Below are 6,300 nucleotides of genomic sequence, written 5' to 3'. Positions count from 1 at the left end.
CATCTCAAAAAAAAAAAAAAAAAGAATTCATTATAAAATACTATGTTCTATCCAAATACATGCAAACATGCAAAACAAAAGACTTCATCTGAAAACTGGAATGGTTTAAATTTTATTTTTTCAATAGGTATTTCTTCACTTCTGTCACGTCTAATGTTATAAATTTATAGTCATACATTTCATTTTAGATCCCTTCCTATAATATAATGTATGTATTTCTATCATATGTCACCTCCTTACATCTCTACTTTCTAACCTCACACCTTACGGGTATTGTAGTTTCATAGTCATTATTTTGACATATCAGCCTCAGGACTTGACATTCACTTGGCCATTCCACCCTGATACCTATCAAGATAGTGCTGACATAAAAATTGGCAATGACAGGGCAGATGCAGTGGCTCACGTCTGTAATTCCAACACTTTGGGAAGCCGAGGCAGGTGGATCACTGGAGGTCAGGAGTTTGAGATCAGCCTGGCCAACAGGGCAAAACTCTGTCTCTACTAAAAATACAAAAATAAGCCAGGCATGGTGGTACACATCTGTAGTCCCAGCTACTCGGGAGGCTGACGCAAGAGAATAGCTTGAACCAGGAGGTGGAGGTTGCAGGTGAGTCGAGATTGCACCATTGCACTCCAGAATGGGCAACAGTGTGAGACTCCGCCTAAAACAAACAAAAACAAACAAACCAAAAAAACTGGCAATGACACAAGACATAAAAGAGATAAAAAATTTAAAAACTAAAAAATCATCACCACTTTAACCAGCACCCACAATCTCATTCGAGACATTGAGCTAGTACTGCCTAGGCAATCTGCTTCCAAATTCCTGCCCCACAGAAACTGTGAGAGCTAATAAATTATTACTGTTGTCTTAAACCACTAAATTTTAGAGAGATTTGTTATGCAGCAATAAATGACAAGTCTAAAATTCAGATTTCTCACCATTTTAGTTTAGATTTCTCTAGCTGAAAAAAGATTGTACTTTATTCATACTCTGAACCAGGGTTCAGTAAACCATGGCCCATGAGCTAAGACTTTTTAAAATCTTTTCAAAATGTTGTTTTTTAAAAAAAAGAATATGAAACAGATACCATATGTGGTCAGAAAACCTAAAATATTTACTATCTGGCCCTTCACAGAGAAAGTACACTGACCTCTGCCCTAAATAAATGTCAGTAATAGCGGGATGTATTATTTTAATTTTGTTTTTTGGATTTCAGTGCTCTTTAATAACATTTATCTAGGCTGAGATTCGGACCTCTTCAAAGAGGGTGTGGTTATTGGCTACATGAGAAATACACAAGCACTGGCGCCAAAGAGGGGCCTGCTGTTTGTCAAAGGTGTAAACGGGACCAAGCTATTCTCTAGACCAGCCCTCTTGGTGGGAGGAAACCAGCCTGAAGACTGGGCTGGAGCTACCTGAGAAACAGCCTACAGGTGGGGAGAGAAAGGTCTGAGAGTGCTGCTTAAGTTGATCTGCGAGGACCCCTGGGCTGAATAAAGGAAGGTGAACCAGAACTGGAAGAACAGTACCGATCTACTGCTGTCACCATGCATCGTCTCCCCAGGTCCTGCACTGACAAAGCCTAAAGCTGCATAGCTGGTAAAGGAGGAATGCTGACAGAGTCCAACTCCAGTATCACAAAGCAGGGCAAAGAACCATAGATTTGGAGCTGACAGATAATAAATTAATAACTGGCACTCCCCTGAAACTATACCTCCTCTTTTTTTCCCTACTGCACTTTGCCCTGCATTTTTTAAAGGAAAATCCTGCAAGCATGTATTGTGTCCAAAGCATACGATATTTAATATTTACCACTATATTTAGTACACATGCCACAGGCACTCAATTTCAGTCTATTATGTAACTTATTTTCTGAATAAAAAAGAGCTACGTGAAGCTCTTTTTGTGTGATAGGAATGTGAAGGAGTTTCACATTCCTATCTAGTTATCTGATGTTGGGGGGTGAAAAAAAAAAGAGGTATGATAGTTGAAAAGCAGATTTCTAGAGTCACAAAGCATAAGAGATGGGTAAAGCTCATAAACTAGAAATGCGTTGACATCAGAAGTCACAAATCAAGTGCCTGTGTGTAGTGTGGTGTTAAACATCACAACAAACAGAACTGTACAGATTGGGTGCATACTCAGTTTCTAATTGAGCAGAAATTATTTACATAACTTGCTTCCTCTGAAAGATTATCCTCTATGGCAAATTATACTAGCTTGATCCCATCTGAGTTGCCACTGACTTCTGTCCAGAAATTGAATATCTAGGCAGAAAAGGTGAAAAAGAAAATAAACTATCATATAAAGAATCGAAAAGAATTCTGTATGTTGTCAGGTCTGTGAAATGGTGAAGCTCAAGGACTCTTCAAATAATGAGTCAGCTTGTATAACAGGAAGTCCAGGAAAGACAGTACATTTAATGCAAGAATAAAAAAACAATTTGGCGGGCCGGGCGCGGTGGCTCACGCCTGTAATTCCAGCACTTTGGGAGGCCAAGGCAGGCAGATCATCTGATGTTGGGTGTTTGAGACCAGCCTGACCAACACAGAGAAACTCTGTCTCTACTAAAAATACAAAATTAGCTGGGTGTGGTGGCGCATGCCTGTAATCCCAGCTACTCAGGAGGCGGAGGCAGCAGAATTGCTTGAACCCAGGAGGCGGAGGTTGCGGTGAGCCGAGATCGCACCATTGCACTGCAGCCTGGGCAATAAGAGGAAAAACTCCATCTCAAAAAAAAAAAAAAAAAATTTTGCAGCCAGATCATTTATGTATCATTGGATTCATATTATCTAACTGAAAAAAAACTCCAAAGGAAAAAACAATTTAGATAATGAAGAAAAAATTTTTTTTAGAGATGGGGTCTCACTTTGTCACCCAGGCTGGAATGCAGAGGTATGATCATAGATCACTGTAGCCTCCAACTCCTGGGCTCAAGTGATCCTCTCACCTCAGCCTCTTGAGTAGCTGGGACTACAGGCTTGCACCACGAAACCTGGCTGATGGTTTTTTATTTTTTCAGAGACGAGGTCTCGCTATGTTGACCAGGCTCGTCTTGAATTCCTGCCTCAAGTGACGCTCCTACTTCAGCCCCCCAAGTAGCTGGGATTACAGGCAGAAGCCACCGCACCCAGCAAGGATTCTTTTTTAATCTGATAAAAAGAAAAAAAGCAGCTATGTTTCCTGTGATACTGTGAAATATATATTTGGTCTACATCCCCGTTTCCTGGCAGGAGCTCTTAAAATCCCTGGAATCTTTAAAGTGATAAGTGTCTTTCTATATGCTAATGTGTTGACTGATAGCTGCCAGCTCCTAGGGGGCTTCAGGACAGGGGCTACTCATTAGAAGGACCAAGGCAGGATTAGAGGGTTGGGACTTTCAGCTCCACCACCCATTCTCCAGAAAGTGGGAGAGAGGCTGAAGTTAAGTTGATCACCAATGGGCAAAGGTTTAATGAATCATTCCTACATAAAGCTTCCCTAAAAATCCAAAAGGACTGCATTTGGAGAGCTTCCAGGTAGTTGAACATATAGATGCTCCTGGGGGTGGCATCCCCAGAGAGCGGATGGTAGTGCCACACCCTTCCCACATGCTTTGCCTTATGCATATCTCCATCTGTATCCTTTGTAATATCCTTTATAATAAACTAGTAGATGTGTTTCCTTGAGTTTTCTGTGAGCCACTCTAGTAAATTAATAGAACCTGAGGAGAGGACAGTAGGAACCCTGATTTATAGTCAGTCAGAAGCACAGGTAAAATAACTAGGGTCTTTAGATTAGCGTGGGAAGCCATCTTCAGGTATATAGTGTCAGAATCGAATTGAATTAGAGGATGCCCAGCTGGTATCCATTGCAGAATTAACTGACTGATGGCTGGTGGGGAGAAATCTACATTCAATTCTTGGTGACTAGAGGTCACAGAAGTCTTCTGTATTGATTGTTGTTGAGTAAGACAATAGAAAAAAACACTGATTTTTATTCCTATATTTTCACATTCCTCGAATCAAAATTTCTAGTAAACAGTCTAGGCTGAACAAAAGCTCTAACTTAAGCTCTTAAGGCTGAGGAGGAGAATCACTTGAACCCAGAAGGCAGAGGTTTGCAGTGAGCCGAGATCGCGCCACTGCACTCCAGCCTGGGCGACAGAGCAAGACTCCGTCTCAAAAAAAAAAAAAAAAAAAAAAAAAAAAGAAATAAAAATGCAAACAAAGATTTATGTGTAAAGGTGTTCAGAAGCCATTTAGATGTAATGGTGAAAAACTGCATACAATGCACAGAAAATAAACTGCAAAGTATACATCAATGTTAACTTTAATAATTTAGATGATAGCATGATTGGTGATTTACTGTCTCCTTTTTGCATGCCTGTGATTTGCACATTTTCTAAAATGAGAACGTGTTCCTTTCTAATGAGGAAAAATGAAGTTGGAAATAGTATATAAAATGGAAATGACCAACCATAGGTAAATAGTAAATTCTCTTAGATCCATAGGACAAGATGTGATAGAGCTATTTAAATTATTTTGTTTATGAAAAGTTTTGTATGAGGTGGGTAAATGTTTAGAAAATGTTAGCAATCAGCTTTTAGTTGACTATGACAATGTGAGCATATCTATCTATAGACAGACCGGCATAAAAAGTCAGGAGTTAGTGGGATTGTGGCTGCTTGTTTTTTGTCTTCTCTATTTTCCACCAAGTTTTTCACAATGACTTTTATTACATTTATTTCCTTCATATTTTTAGTTTTGTTTTATATAGTTTTTTCTCCTTTTACTACTTTCCTTGAAAAAGTATGTTCCATTTATTTTTCTACCACTTTAGAAAATATACACATACTATACTAACTAAACTATACTAACATACACACATATTTAACTATAACTTTTCTAACAAAGCCTCGATTTATCTTTGCCCCTCTACTGAACATGACAAAGACCTTCACATTTTCTAAGAATCTGCTGAATATACTTAATTATTTTTTAATCGGGCAGCCTCCGAACCAGAGTAGGTTCAGAGAGGCTCCCCCAAATCTTGTTTAACATTTTTTCACTCATTTTAACACAAATTTGTTTAAAATATCTTATGGTGAATAGTTTATTTTCCAACATGTTTTACAGCTTTATGTTTGTATGTTTCCTAGGGCTGCCATAACAATGTTCTACAGACTGGATGGCTTAAAAACAAGCATCAGTTCTTTATAAAATAAATCTGGGCCAGGCGCGGTGGCTCATGCCTGTAATCCCAGCACTTTGGGAGGCTGAGGTGGGCAGATAAACTGAGGTCAGGAGTTTGAGACCAGCCTGGCCAACATGGTGAAATCCCATCTCTACTAAAAATACAAAATTAGATGGGCATGGTGGTGCATGCCTGTAATCCCAGCTTCTCAGGAGGCTGGGGCAGGAGAATCACATGAACATGGGAGGTGGAGGTTGCAGTGAGCCGAGATTGCATCATTGCACTCCAGCCTGGGCGACAAGAGTGAAACTCCATCTCAAAAATATAAATAAAAAAAAATAAAAAAGTAAAATAAAGCTGGGCGCGGTGGCTCATTCCTGTAATCCCAGCACTTTGGGAGACTGAGACGGGTGGATCACTTGAGCTCTGGAGTTCGAGACCAGCCTGGCTAACGTGGTGAAACCCCATCCCTACTGAAAATACAAAAATTAGCTGGGTGTGGTAGTGCGCATCTGTAATCCCAGCTACTCAGAAGGCTGAGGCAGGAGAATTGCTTGAACCTGGGAGGTGGAATTTGCCGTGAGTGGAGATTGCGCCATTCTACTCCAGCCTGGGCGACAGAGGGAGAATCCGTCTCAAAAATAAAATAAAATAAATCTGACTTACTCAGTCAAGTTTGAATAATACTCTTTCTCTTGGATGTTAAAAAAATGGTAAGTTGTTTCCCATATTAAAATCTAGCTGAGAGTGGCCGGGTGCGGTGGGTGGCTCACGCCTATAACTGCAGCACTTTGAGAGGCTGAGGCGGGCAGATCACAAGGTCAGGAGTTTGAGACAAGCCTAGCCAACACAGTGAAACCCTGTCTCTACTAAAAACACAAAAAACCATGCCATTGCGCTTCAGCCCAGGCGATGGTGGGAGACTCCGACTCAAAAAAAAAAAAAAAAAATCTAGCTGAGAGTATTGTATATCAATAACTCTACTACATATCATTTAACCAAAAAACAATGTGTCAGGGAGTGTGACAAAAAGAACATTCAGTTAAAAAAAATTTTCAGACTTTATCTCTTTAAAGTAGAAATAGCAGCTTTTTGTGATCCAACCTCCCATTCTAGAA

The sequence above is a fragment of the Mandrillus leucophaeus genome, unplaced genomic scaffold, assembly GCF_000951045.1.
Source record: "Mandrillus leucophaeus isolate KB7577 unplaced genomic scaffold, Mleu.le_1.0 Scaffold956, whole genome shotgun sequence".
Taxonomy (NCBI): Eukaryota; Metazoa; Chordata; class Mammalia; order Primates; family Cercopithecidae; genus Mandrillus; species Mandrillus leucophaeus.
The sequence above is the reverse complement of the archived record's forward strand: the minus strand, read 5'-3'. Positions refer to the sequence as shown.